This window comes from Mus caroli, unplaced genomic scaffold (genome assembly GCF_978045245.1).
Source record: "Mus caroli unplaced genomic scaffold, Mus_caroli_1 scaffold_6, whole genome shotgun sequence".
Classification (NCBI taxonomy): Eukaryota; Metazoa; Chordata; class Mammalia; order Rodentia; family Muridae; genus Mus; species Mus caroli.
Window position 1 is genome coordinate 30,273,618 of NW_028227261.1, and position 15,343 is coordinate 30,288,960.

The window sequence follows — 15,343 nt, forward strand, 5'->3', positions numbered from 1 at the left end:
TGTGTGGAGGAGCAAGAAGAATCCTCAAGAGCTCCTGAGCCAGTCACCCAGTATGCACAGTGGTGAACAAAACCCTGCCTCAAGCAAGGAGGGAAGGCAAGAAGCTATGCTCAAAGTTGTCCTCATAACGCTACATCTGTCCTGTGGAAAGAGCATACCTGCATACACATACTCACACGCGAGTGCACAGACACACGTTTAAACACACAGACATGAATGCATGCACACAGAGTCATTTCCACAACACACCACACATATACACAGACACAGACACACACACACACACACATGGATCCATACACACAGAGACATGTCCACAACACACACACATATATACACATGAATACATATACACAGAGTCATGTGCACAGCACGCGCGCGCGCGCGCGCGCGCGCGCGCATACACCCACACACAAATGCATACGCACAGAAGCATGTACACACACACACCCCTTCACTAAAAACAAAATTTACAAGAAAAAAAAGTTGGCAAACCAAGTTTGTCCCACAGGCTTAAGGGGACCACACCTAACCTCGGGCACAAGATGCAGCCTCACCTCCAGCAGAGCTGTAGCAATGCTCAACTCTGCAGACACGGGGTGATTTCAGCTCCTCAGTTCTATCGTGGTGTCAGCGCTGGACTCCAGAGCAGAAGGAAAGATGACAGTGGATAAACTGACAGAGACCTGTTAAGAGAGGGAACCCAGAGCAATCGGCCTCACCCTGAAGAAGGAAGCATGAGGAAATCCAGGGTGTCAAGTTGGCCTCTCGCAAATGGGAAAGGCTTGCAGGACACATGGAAATCAGATGGTAACAACTCCAACAGCAGAGGTCAGGAGTTCCTCCCACCTCCGCTTCCAGAGAAGGGACATCTCCAGCACGGAGTAGAACGAGTTAATAGAAGGCAGCTTTGAAATCAACTCAGCACACCCAGCCAAGTTAGTTACAAATGTATACAACAGGCCTGAGCTCTGAGCCAACACAACACACAGAAGCCAGCTGGCTTACTATCCGGCGCTTCACAATCACTGGCCAGGCAGACAGAGCAACAAGAGCCCCCATCCCCACCACCCAGGAAGTGCTGCAGAGGGCAGCGGTAGATTCAGAAAACTGGGGGCTTTTCTCCATTAGAGCTAAGTTCCTGATTGCTACCGGTTGCCCAGTGAGGCTGTACTTGCCTATAATCCTCTGAAGCCCACTGAGCCTGGTTTTTCAGAGAAGGAAGAAGAAAGCAAGCTGTTTGATGTGTCAGCCCGCAGGACTCTTGGTACGAAGTGGACAAGGAGAGGTGAGGGCTTGTCGCACAAGGAAAGCTGCTTCTCTAACAGTGACATCTCCATTGTCTCTAATGGGTGTCCTGTGCTGACACCCCTAGAAAGTCTCCAGAGCAATCGTACCTGGGTGCTGGAGTTAAAAGATGGTTGATAAAAGATGGCCTAGTCGGCCATCACTGCAAAGAGAGGCCCATTGGACTTGCGAACTTTATATGCCCCAGTACAGGGGAACCCCAGGGCCAAAAAGGGGGAGTGGGTGGGTAGGGGATTGGGAGGGTGGGTATGGGGGACTTTTGGGATAGCATTGAAAATGTAAACGAGGAAAATACCTAATAAAAAATAAATTAAAAAAAAAGATGGTTGATAGACTAGCAGTTTCTATAGGGGGAGTTAGTATATACGCATGCATATAGGGGCAGGTGTATGACTGTACACAGGCATGAGGAGGTCAGAGGTCAAAGGTCGTAGCCGAAGTGTTAGGGATCTTTCTGTTTCCTCTTCCCCAAAACCTGGATTATAGGTACATGCCGCCATATCTGATTTTTATGTGTGTGTTAGGGACCTGAACTTAGGTCCTGTGGTGCTTTGAATGAGAATGCCCCCAAGACACACACACACACACACACACACACACACACACACACACACACCTGCCCCATAGGCTCATATATTTGAATTCTTGGTCTACAGTTAGTGGAACGATTTGGGAAGGATTAGGAGGTATGGCCTTATTGGAGGAAGTATGTCACTGGTGGGGTGGGGGGTATGGTTTCAAAAGCCCACACTGTTCCCAGTTAGTTCTCTTTTCTTTGCCTCCAGAATATGAATCAGCTGTAAGTTCTCAATTACTGCTCCAGCACCCTGCCTGCCTGCCCTCCTGCTCACCTGCTCACCTGCCTACCTGCCTACCTGCCTACCTGCCTGCTGCCTGCTGCCTGCTGCCTGCTGCCTGCTGCCTGCTGCCTGCTGCCTGCTGCCTGCTGCCTGCTGCCTGCTGCCTGCCTACCTGCTGCCATGCTCCCTGGAGTGATGGATCCCAAACTCACCCTGAGCACTGAAAGCAAGCCTCCCAACTAAAGGCTTTCTTTTCTAAGTTGCCCAGGTCATGGGATTTTGTCATGGTAATAGGAAAGTAACTGCAAGTAACTAAGACAGGTCCTCCTCCTTATCCAGCAAGCACTTCACTGGTCAGACCTGCCCGAGCTTCCCCATCCCTTCCCCATCCCTTCCCCATCCCTTCCCCATCCCTTCCCCATCCCTTCCCCATCCCTTCCCCATCCCTGTGCTTGCTGTGTCTTGGCCCTTTACAGCTCCTTTCTCACTTACCAGGTCCCAAGCCTGGGCTCCCAGCTTAGTCAACCACCACAGGAGGTCATCCAGGCTACACAACTCCACCCCAATCAAGGATCACAACAGATAGTTATTTTTGGTTGCTTGGTTGAGGTGTTTGTTTGTTTGTTTGTTTACTTGTTTGTTTTGGTTTTTCATGACAGGATTTTTCTGTGTAGCCCTGACTATACTGGAACTCACTCTGTAGACCAGGCTAGCTTCAAACTCAGAGATCCATCTGCCTCTGCCTTCCAGGTGCTGGGATCAATGGTATATGCCTCTACCACCAGGTGAACAGTCAATTTTTCAACCACCTTTTATTAGACCATTTTTTAAAGGAAGCACTTGACACCCTGGTGGAGATCACACCAAGGTTGAGCAATTCAGCCCTGAGCCTGCACTTGTCAACTCTACACCAGGGCAGTGAATGTCCCACCCCACAACACCTAGCTGACCATCTGAACCTGTCTGGGATAGGAGCCCAGGAATATGCTAAGTGAGTGGCAGTGACCTTGGCAAATGAGGGGAATACAGTTAGTTCACTATGTCACCGTCATGGGCAAGAAGCTGGTAAAGTGGCCCCAATGTTGCCAAATCCTCTGGGGCTCCTAGAAAAATCTGGGTCCCTGGTAGTAAGCGAAACCTGTTAATTTGTTAAGACTGATCTAAATTTATGTTGACGCTATGAGATGAAAGGAAGCATATTTGCAGGCAGGATGTCTCCCTGCACCCTGCATGCCGTCTCCACCGTGTCTTATGAACTTCACGCTCCGCCCCTCATGGGTGAAGGGTCCCCCTCCCCACTGAGTGGATGAAGATGCTGTGTCTGAGAGGCTGGAGAGATTTTCCTTGACCTTGTGAAATCCACACTTCCTGCCAGGCTCTGAGCCCCCCATCAGCACCTGGTTGTTCCCTAGCAGCAAAGCCCCTAGATACATGGCTTCCTGCATCCATGCTGTCTGTCACTCAGTGCTGCACGGGGGGTGCAGCAATAAAGGGTGCAAGCTCCCAAGCTGGGTTCCTTCAGCATCAAACATTAGCTGCCTTTGTCAGCCATTTCCCATGGGTTGCCAGTGACTGATAGGGGGAACAGTAACCCTGGGGAGCCCTTGGCCTAGGTCACTGAGATAGCAGTGGGGAGACCAGGTGGCCAAGCGCCCCAGCTAAAACAGAAACAATAGGAGCCCAGCCCTCCATCCATAACCCAAGCTTCTGTTTCAGAGAATGGTTCCTCTCCACTGAGCCTGGATGTTGGAACCATCTGGTCCGACTTTGTTTTATGAAGTTTATTATAAACTTATAGGAGAGTGTGAGCTGAATTCTGCCTCAATTAGGAGAATCTGTAGCGGACCCCCAGAGCGTTGGTAGACCTGGAAGGTCTCTGGTGGCCTGCCACAGAGTGCTAGCCTCAACTTTCACCTGCACGGCATTTTTATTAATGACTTAATTGAAAACATGAAAGGCCTGTTTACAGAATTTGCAGTTGATTTGAAAGGAAGGAGCGGGGAGGGGGAAAGGCCAGGCAGACTGCAGACACATCGACAGGATCCAGATGGCTCTAGATGGGCTGGATTGATGGGCTGAATCTACTGAGATAAAAAAAAAAAAAAGGAAGAAAAATGTTGGAATCCGAACTTGGCTTCAAAGGAATGACTGCTCAAGGACCAGATGAGGCAAGGTGGGACAGCCGTGACATTTAGCAGACACTTAGCTGGTTTTAATAAGATTAGAGCTCAGGTCCGCATGCTGACAGAGCCAGCACACTTGAAACATCACTGAAGATGTTCCTTCACAGCATTGTTTAAAACAGCCTAGCCCTGGGAACAGCCTACGGTCCATCTGTTGACAACTATATATCCGCTGGAAATCATAATGGCCTAGGAATATGGTTAATGAGATGGGATACTTTTTTTTTAATTCAAAAGCTAATAAAGCTATATAGGTAAAATGAGACTTTTTTTTTTCAAGAAAGAAAAGATTGTCCTGGAGGAGATGTGTGGTGGTTCGAACAAGAGTGATCTCCATCAGCCCATAGGTTTTGAACGCTTGGCCAGTAGGGAGTAATTCTATTTGAAAGGATTAGGAGGTGTGGCCTTGTTGGAACAGATGTAGCCTTGTTGGAAAAAAGTGTGTCACTGGGAGTGGGATTTTAGGTTCCAAGGGCCCCCACCCCAGGCCTGGTGTCTCTCTCTTCCTGCTGCCTGTGGATTGGGCTAAACTCTCAACTTCTTCAGCACCATGTCTGCTTGCACGCTGCCATGCTCCCTTCCATGAGGATAATGGACAAACCTCTAAACCGTAGGCCAGGCCCAATGAAATGCCTTTTTAAATAAGAGATGCTGTGGTCACGATCTTGGTATCTCTTCACAGCAATTAAATGCTGACTAAAACAGGGTGGGTCTCATGAGCCCCCCGGCCCTCCTTAAAGATTTCAAATAAATAATAACTGACAGGGGAGAAGAGACATTTTCTTCAGGGGCGTGGCTATTGGAAGCATGCCTGTGTTCCAGAAAACAAACACCTACCCACCCGTGCTCTTGGAACCAACTCTAATAAATCACTGATTTCCCACCACCACCAAAAAAAATTGGAAAATTATATGGAAAGATATACACCAGAGTGTGTATTTTTCCGAGTGATACCAAGGAGGACACAGAGGAAGAAGAGGGCATATCAGGCACTGTGTACAGTTTCTAAAGGTTTTGTAAAGTTAACGCCATCATCAAACATATACGACTAGCATTTGAAAATGTGTGACTTCAATCTGAAATGTCCCCATGTGCTCATGTCTGGATGTTTGGCCTCCAAATGATGATATTATTTTGGGGAGGCTATGGAGCCTTTTGGAGTTAGGGTGTGGGTGGCAGATGTAGGTCACAATGCAGACTCTAATCTCACTGTCTCCTTTCTGGTCTGCCATGATTTGAGTGGCTGTCCTCTGCCACATACACCTGCCACCACGATGTTCTACCCAAGGGCATGAGGCTATGAACAGGAAGTCTCTGCACATAAAACAGAAGAAATATTCTCTTCCTTCAGTTGTCTTTAGTAAGTATTTTGGTCAGAGTGGCACAACATAACTAATTTTTTTTTAAAGTTGGCAAAAGAAATTCTGCCATACTTTGGCAAGTCGAGACTTAGCCAGGTATAGTGGTTCATACCTAAAAGTCCCAGCTCTCAGGACACTGAGGTAAGATTTTTGTGAGTCTAAGGTCAGCCCAGGCTACATAGTGAGTTCAAGGCTAGCCTGACCATGTCTCATAGAAATTACACACACACACCAGACTTGGGTCTTTAATCCGGCTCCAGGTGGCTCACTTTACTTGGTGACAGGTACTGAGAACAAACATCTTGAGTGCTCCTAGTGTGCTTGAAGTGTAGGAGATCTTCTCTGTGTATTTCTGTGTGTATGTGTTTGTGTGTGTGTGCAGGCTCACATGAGTATGCAGGTATATGAGTGTATGTGTGCACGCACTCACAATGCATGTATGTGGGTGCACATGTATGTGCATGTGAGGGCATGAAGAACAGCCTCAGCTATTAGTTTCTTGGGCACTCCTTGTCTGGTTTATTAAGACAGGGTCTCTCGCTACCCTGAAATTCACCAATTCAGATTATAAGCCTGCTGTCCAGAGCGCCCCCAGGGACCTCCTGTCTCCAGTTCTCCAACACTGGGACAAGCGTGCGCAATCACCCTCCGCTTTTTTACATCAGTTCTTGGGACTGAACTCAGGCTACCGGATGTCTTTCCCAGTCTGTAACTCTCCCACACATCTGGACTCTTAAACTCTAGCTTTTCCAGCTGCTATGGGTTACAGTGATGTTCCAGTCTCCGTGCAATCAGACATCAGACTTCCCAAGTCAGCCAGCTTTGATAAAACACTCTTGAAGCCACATAGAATGCCAGCCCCCAGGATGGTTGTTCAACTCCTTTTTTAAAGTTCATGAGTGTTAATTGTGTGCATGTGTTTATGCATGCTTGTATGTATGTATGTGTGTATATACATATACATGAATGTAATGTATGTATGTATGCATGCATACATGTGTGTATGTGGATGTGTCTATGTATGTGACATAGGGCATGCAGGCAGGCAAGCATGTCTGAAGCATCAAGTCCCCTGGAGCTGAAATCACAGACAGATGTGAGCTGCTGGTATGGCTACTAGGAATCGAACTTGAGTCTTCTGCAAGATCGGTACTGCCTCTCATCTGCTGAGACATCTTTCTCCAGTCCCCTTCAATTCCTTTATACCATCCTCAAGTCACAGAAGCCATACACACACACACACACACATACACACACACACACACACACACACACACACACACACGTGTTTCCCTTTTCACCTTCCATCCTGGAAGCCTCTCAGCTGTAACACCACAGTATGTCCCCAGAGGACGGTTCCTGTCACAAAATGGTTCTCCTGTATTACTTATTTCCTTTCTTCCCAGAGCTTGTCAGCAGTGTCAGAGTGGGGGGGAGATTGAAAGGTAAGAGGCTCAGGCACTGGAGCTGCGGAGACACTGCTCCGTGCGGATTGTCAGGTTTGCCTCAGACTCTGTCTTGAAAAATGAGCCAGGAGGCTGGAGAGCTGTCTATCTGGAGAGGACACCCAAGCGCAACCATAAAGACCCCAGTTTGGATCTCCTGCATCTGTGTCTAAGCCAGGCCTGGGATATGGGTCTAGTGCCTCAGTGCTAGGGGCAGACAGAGTCTTGGAGCTCGTGGGCCAACCAGTCAGTGCACTCAGGGTCAGTGGGAGACCCTGTCTTCAAAACATGAGGTCGCGATTAAGCAAGGAGCATACCTGACAATGGCCTCTGGTATCCCTTTATCTATGCACACAGGTATACACCCACACAAATATCTATACCACACACACACATGCACACATGCATGCACACACATGTCTGAAGAAAGCACTTATCTGAGCTTCCCAAAATGAAGTGAGTGATCATTTCTGACCACCCAGGAGAACGGCCTGGGCAAAAAAAAAAAAAAAAAAAAAAAAAAAAAAATCAAACCACTTTCCTGGCTCTCATAGCCCACCATGAGCCCTCTGGCAAGATGGAATTCACCAAGCTTGAATCCTTCCTTCCTGTCTCCTCTAAGTCCACTGTTAACACAGTCACCCCTCTGTGACAGCTGAAGTGGCGACCACACAGCACTCTTGGGGTGCTGGCATGCCTGTTGGGTGGTGACAGTGTGTATTTCCCGGAGGGTGAGATTCTCCCATATGGAGACTGCTGTCCCACCCCGTGGAAGGTAGCGCCAGGCTGGGCTGCTGTCCCACCCCGTGGTAGGTAGCGCCAGGCTGGGCTGCCTCCTCCCCTTCCCCAGCAATGACACTTTGCTCAAGTGTTTGCTTCATTACTATCTGACTCGCAGAAGGTTTTTCTTGCGATGTATTCCAGGCTAATTTTAGAAATTTGTTTTCACCTTCTGACATTGATTCCTGGGGCAGCTTGCAAGCTGCCTGAGACAGAAATCAATGGTGACAGCTTCGGAGTGGGCTCTGTTCTTCATTAACCCAGCGCTCTAAGCAGTCCCAACCCTGTCTCCTCCCTCAGGGCCAGCCCTGAAGAGGAAAGGGAAAAGAAGGGGCAATTGGGACGTTTCTTTTGGTGCCCTTAACCTTTTTCTCTTCCTTCTCTTCCCTACTCTTTCGCCAGCAAGTGTGAAGATGGATGGACTGAGGGGAAGGAGGGTGAGATTTACTACGTACTTTTCCATATCCAAGCACTTGGCCAGTTAGTTCATAGCACGGCCCCACTTAAATTTGCCTTTATCACTCCGAGGTGGGAGTTGCCTATGTTTGAAACAGACACAAAGAAATGAGAGACAAACCCAGTATCACATGGCTCCCGGCTCCAACAGAGGAGAGGGATGAGAACCCACCCCAACCCTGCCTTCTCCCACCATGTGGAAAGCTAAGTGTGAGAGTTTGAGAGGGTGCCCCACCCACCCACCCACCCCCCTCGAGGTCTCTCAGAGTGTGCTTCACCCTCATCCAGACAGCCCTCTCAGCCAATGGATCCACTGAGTTTTGTATCCAGAGACTGGTCCTAAGGAAGGCTTCAGGAACAGTCAACTGTGCTCCTGGGAGCCCACTCCACTCATTAGAATTAGCAGCACTGGCCAAGGAAGTTCTAAAGAAGACTTTCAGATCTTCAGAGAAGAACTCAGCAAAAGGTCATTTGAAAGATGTGCAATCACAGAGCGATGCTGGACCTTGTTGGAACATACTGAACTGAATAGAGCAGAAAAGATGGGGGTAGGTTCAAGAAGGAGGTAAGACTGGGGGGCAGTCTACATCAGACCTGCTTGATAGAAACATAACACAAGCCACACCACGGGTCATGGTGCATTTTCTAGAAGCCACATCAAAAGGTAAAAAGAAAGGGTAAAATCAATATTAATAATATGTACATTTAACCCAGTGAATCTCAAATATTATCGCACCATGAAATCAATCCAAACCTGTAGGAGCTGGAGAGATGACTCAGTGGTTAAGAGTCCCTGTGTTGCTCTTCCAGAGGACCTGAGTTTGGTTCCCAATACCCATGTAAGGAGCTTCATAACTCCAGTTCCAGGAGATCTGACATTCTCTTCTGGCTTCCTTGGGCACCTGCACACATGTGGCACACACACACACACACACACACACACACACAGAGCAAATATATTGTTGCGGCCTGCCCGCAGTCCACAACACGAACGGTTCAACTGAGAATGGCAGTTCGCTGAAAAGAGAGGAATCTAGACGGGGCGGAAGAAACAATGGAGCCAAGACAACATCCTGATCAAGGCTCAATTTTACTCTTTTCAGACACTCAGTTATAAAGGAAGGGGGAGGGAACCCAATATCCCGCCAAGTAACTCAGGGTCCAGTAGCAGGACGAACACGTGTGTGCCTCCAGGCGGCAAAGGCAGGTTCCAGCAGTGGGCGTGGCAGGACGAATGAGCCGGTAGCTCCACCCTTGAGCAAGCAGGTTCCAGGCTGGGGGAAGGGAGGCCACAATATATAAACCAGGTGCAGTAGTACACACCTTTCATTTCAGTCCCTCAGATCAATGAGTGAATGAAAGAATGTTTTTTAAAAAATATTATGAATTATTATTAATTAATGTACTTATTTATTTTATGTGTAAGAGTGGTATTCCTCTTTTCCAAGTAACCGCCAAGATGGCTGAAGTGGAGCAGAAGAAGAAGAGAACCTTCCCCAAGTTCACCTACCGTGTCGTAGACCTCAACCAACTGTTTGACATGTCCTATGAGCAGCTGATGCAGTTGTACAGCGCCCACCAAAGGCGGCACTTGAACCGTGAACCACTCACTGCTCAAGCACTTGAGAAAGGCCAAGAAGGAGGCACCACCCATGGAGAAGCCCAAGGTGGTGATATGGCACCTTAGGGACATGATCATCCTGCCCGAGATGGTGGGCAGCATGGTGGGCGTGTACAATGGCAAGACCTTCAACCAGGTGAAGATCAAACCAGAGATGATCAGCCACTACCTGGGCAAGTTCTCCATCACCTACAAACCTGTAAAGCATGGCCAGCCTGGGATTGGTGTCACCCACTCCTCCCGATTCATCCCCCCAAATAGCCAAGGCCAATAAAGACAAAAAAAAAAAAAAAAAAAAAAAAGAGTGGTATTCCTGCACATAAGTGTGTGCACCAAATTTGTGCTTCAAACCCACAGAAGTCAAAAGAAGATGTCAGATGCACCAGACTAGAGTTACAAATGGTTGTGAGCTGTCATGGGGGTTCTAGGAATCAAATCCAGGTCCTCTGGAAGTGCAGCCAGTACTCATAATCTCTGAGCTCTCTCCAGACAACTATCCCACATTTTAACACACTGAACACTATCAGTAGGGAATCATGTATTTATATTGAAAAGAACATATTTTTCATTCTTATGGGATTGTTATTGTTGTAAAATAAGAGAAGTACTCATAAATACCTCACACCATTTTAAACACTGGGATTCGATTCATTAGTAACAAAAACAACCAAAGCTTGTAATGTAGTTGTCAAGTGCTGAGTGCCTTTTGAGCACTCACTTTCCAAACTCTGAATCTACCACCGAGACAAACGTTAGGTCATGTTGGAGCAATATTATTCTCCTATACAAAAGGGGATCCATAGGTTAAAGATGTCAATAGCAGGTCTGGATTCAAACCCAACCAAGATTGGCTAATTTCTCACTTTGCCCTCTTAGACAGCAATCTACAAGTAAAACCAGACCATCTCATTCAGCCAGAATAATCCTGAGCCTTACAAACTTCAGGCATCCTGGGCTCACAGCCCTTCCATTGCATGCTCAGCACCGAGCATCCTATGTAGATACTGCTAGGAGCCAGCATAAAGCATTTTAATCCTTCCTAGCCCCCAACCATGTGGGAAGAGGCTGGATTTTCTCCTAGAAATGATATAAAGCCAAGGAGGAGTTCATAGAGGGTAGCAAGAAAAAAATCAGATTTGCATGTTAGAAAGCTCATTCTGAAAGCTGCAGGGAGGGTGGTTTGGAGGGTGTTGGAACTGGAGAAAAGAAACCAATTTAAGAGCCATTCGAGTGGCGACAGCAGATATGAGAGGGGTTCAGAAATGATCAGATTACTGGGGCTTGGTGATTGAGCAATCACTGAGTGGGGGCAACAGAGAGAGAGTCGAGGATGACTCTGCTTCATGGTCTGAGTAGTGGAGTTAATGTTGGGACCATTAGCAGAGACAGAAAGTGCAGGCGGAGGTGGGGGTTGAGCGGAATGAATAGACGTGATGAGTTACAGTGTTATATTGGAGTTGACATTATAATTGATTGTTCAACATCCATTCAACCCTTCTGCCATCTGTCACAGAAATGCACACTGAAGGACTTGCTCCAGATCCAGGGTGGGCCCTGACCATATAACCCAATTGTGGTGGCCCACCCCATGCTGATGACAGGTTTGGAGCACTCTAAACCAGTAGGTACATGATATTCCCCCTTGAGATTTCTTTGGTGAAGGAGCCATGAGTTGACCCATTTCAAAGAAAAGTACCTACTTACCATGTCTGGGTCCACCGTTATGGGAGAGAAGAGAACTGTCTCCTGATTAAAAGGGGAAGGAGGAAGAAATGATATTCTGATTGCTCTTGACAGTCATTCAAAAAGCTCAGATTAAGATGATTCTAAGAGAAGAACATAATGAGAAATAAGACATATGATTGTTGGTGATGTCACTGAACCATCGAGTGGCTCGAGCCACCCAGGAGGTCAACTGAGCTTCACTGTTACTGTCTTTATAGAGCTGAGACTTATCCCCAGGGTCATGGACATGCTCTGTAGAGTACAGCTCTGCCACCAAGCTATACCCCCAGCCCCAGTTTCCTTCTTGTTTAAGCCACTGTGACTTTGAGTTTTACTATGCAGAGCCCCAATATTTTCATTAACATGAACTGAGGTCACTTGAGGCATGAGGCTCCCGGGAGCCATGCAATGCAAGATTCCCTGGGCTGATCCATAAAACACAGAAAAATGGTTTCTGAGCTAGGGACAAATCTGGTGTCATTGGGTGGGATATAAACTCAATAAGAAGAGGGAACTGATCCAGGGATGCACACGGTCAGGGGACAGAAAGAACCATGGTGTGGAAGACAGATCCCTGCAGGGGCTAAATGACTCCTTGGAAGACAAGAAAAGTGAGGAGGGAGTTCTGAATGTAGGGTGGACTCTGAAGGATCCTGACCATGGACGTAAGGAAAGTGCGAGAACAGATACAGGCTAGGGCCATGGCTAAATGTAAAAAGCACTGTGGACAGAGAGACACCAATGGTGACAGAGAGAAGTGTGAATTAAGCTGCAAGCCAACCTGCCTCTTCAAGACCCTCAACCACAAAAACATCTTAAAGCTTAAATGGAGCCGGGCGTGGTGGCGCACGCCTTTAATCCCAGCACTTGGGAGGCAGAGGCAGGCGGATTTCTGAGTTCGAGGCCAGCCTGGTCTACAAAGTGAGCTCCAGGACAGCCAGGGCTACACAGAGAAACCCTGTCTCGAAAAACCAAAAAAAAAAAAAAAAAAAAAAAAAAAAGCTTAAATGGATATATTCCTTGCTCACCCATTGTAGTAGTTTGTATATGCTCAGTCCAGGGAGTGGCACTATTAGAGGGTGTAGCCCTGTTGGAGTTGGTGTGGCTTTGTTGGAGTAGATGTGCCACTGTGCGTGTGGGCTTTAAGACCCTTATCCTAGCTGCCTGGAAGCTAGTATTCTGCTAGGAGCCTTCAGATGAAGATGTAAAACTCTCAGCTCTGCTGCACCATGCCTGCCTAGACACTGCCATGCTCCCATCTTGATGATAATGGACTGAACCTCTGACACCCACATAACAATCCAAAGGGAGGGCCAGTCCAGAGCAGAAGAGGCCCTTTTCCACAGTCACAAGGGCCAGAGCCCTCTCCTAGCTATCAGCTCAGGAATCCCATAAGGTCTTCCTGTGCTCCACACACCGCAGCTGGCTCAACCATCTGCACTTCCCACTCTAGCCCCCGGAAAGGGGGAGATCAATCATATCTCATGCAAACCACTTCTGGGTTTTCTGGAAGTTCCAGTCTTCCTTTCTAGAAGAACTAGGGAAATGAATGCTCTCAAGGCTCAGGGAATTTCGAAGATGGGGGTGAAGGAATGCAAGGGAGGGCGAGAGGGTGGGGTGGAGTGTGGTGTAACACTGTCTCCTGGGCATGACATGGCCACTGCGCTCATGAACTCACAGCATCCGTGGCTGCCTGCACAAGACCAAGGCAGCTGGCATTGCAGTGGGTGGATGGGGGGATCCTAGGGCCCTAGTCCTAGCTGAAGAGCATTTGGCCATTGATGGCTACTGGGGAAGGGACCGCCATTTTTCTTCATGGCTGTAGCCCCAGGTAGGCGAGGGTGATCCCACCCTTGTACAGGCAGGAGCACTAAATGAACTCAATGGGTTTGGAAAGAAGGATAGAAGAAAAGAAGGACAGAAGAGAGGAATGTGAAGTGGGAAAGGGGTGCACTTGAAGAACGGAGCAGGTGTCCAGACTCTATCTATCTTTTCTGTACAGATTCCTCACCTGGGCTTGTCTGAGTAACGCCTTGCCCTGGACAAATGATGATCTCGAAAAGCCCAAAGGGTTTCAGTCTCTCCAGCCACAACTTATCACCCTGCCACTCCTCGCCCAGTCAGGAGATGGCTCTGCAGCCAGTGTGATGCAGCACGATGGATCTTCCCAGCCTCTCTCCTCTACGGTTTCTGGCCAGCCATCAGCTCAGCTCTAGAAATGTACAGAAGATCCAAGCAGACCCAAGCAGGTCATGATTCTCCTGATCCTTTTGGGGGAGAGAGAGGGCACTGTGTGTCTGTCTGTCTGCCTCTCCCAATCGCTAGCTCTCTTCTCATTCACCAACATAGCCACTGACTTGTTCTCCAAACCACAGTCTGGCATCTGCCCCATCACTCAGCTGGAGCTGACGCTGAAGTCATTAAATTTAATGGTCTCTTCCCAGCCCCCCTTCCTCCTCCACCTGGCTGGGTTTCATTGAACACGATTGACACCCCTTCCACAGCAGCTCATCTCTCTGCAGTGCTGGAAGATGCCTCTCCACACACCCGCCCTCCACAGCTCCACCTTCCCTAGCTCCCAGCCTTGTCCTGATTCTGGTTCTTTCTGGGGCTCCTCTGGAGACAGATGGAGGCCAACACTGACCATACCGGTGCAGTTGCTTTGCTAGCCTGCTTGAGTGGAAAGATGTAACAGGAACTCAACTCTACATCTATACGTGGAGAGTGGTGGTACTCAGGGAAACTGGGGCAAGAGGATCAGGAGTTCAAGGCCAGTCTGGGCTACATAGCAAGTCTGAGGCCCACCCAAGCATTCCAAGATCCTGCCTCAAAACAAAAACAAAAAAACAAAAAACAAAAAACAAAAAAACAAAAAAACAAAAACAAAAACACCACTTCGTTGCCCAGTAGTATTAGAGGTTACTTAGTACCAGTCTGGAGGTGGTTCAGTCTATAACCAGCCTACTGTACAAACGAGGACCTGGGCTCGGCCGCATCTATCACCCCAACTCTGGAGATAGATGCTCACTGCCTGACCAGCCTAGTCAAAACGATGAGTTCCAGGTTCTGAGAGAGACTCTGTCTTTAAAAACAAAACAAAACAAAACAGCCAGGTGTGGTGGCACACGCCTTTAATCCCAGCACTCGGGAGGCAGAGGCAGGTGGATTTCTGAGTTCGAGGCCAGCCTGGTCTACAAAGTGAGTTCCAAGACAGACAGGGCTACACAAAGAAACCCTGTCTCAAAAAACCAAAAAAGAACAAAACAAAAACAAACAAAAAATAAACAAAACAAACCATGTTGGAGAACAACTGAAAGACTCAAAGTCAGCCTCTGGACTCCTTACACACACACACACACACACACACACACACACACACACCATTTATACATTCGCGATCACACAGCACATACAAAGGGTAGGGGTCATTTCATCCCTGGGAAAACAATGATGCAAATGTCTTTTGCAGACTAGGCAGTAGCCTAGTAAACAACTCTCCATATCTCAGTGGCTTAACAAACTTAAAATTACAGCCCAATGAAGGTGAATGGATGCTAAGTGACAGTCACCTATGGTTATACAGAGTTCAGGCCAGTGCCACTGGAGTTTCTGCAGCATCCCAGGAGGAAAAAGAGTAAGTGAATATATAGAAAATCACACCTCA

The 15,343-nt window shown here is 47.9% G+C and overlaps 1 pseudogene; it reads left to right on the forward strand.

The window, feature by feature from the left end:
- The first annotated feature begins 9,792 nt into the window (after nucleotides 1–9,792).
- Nucleotides 9,793–10,228, forward strand: LOC110293411 (small ribosomal subunit protein uS19 pseudogene; annotated as a pseudogene).
- Nucleotides 10,229–15,343: the final 5,115 nt, after the last annotated feature.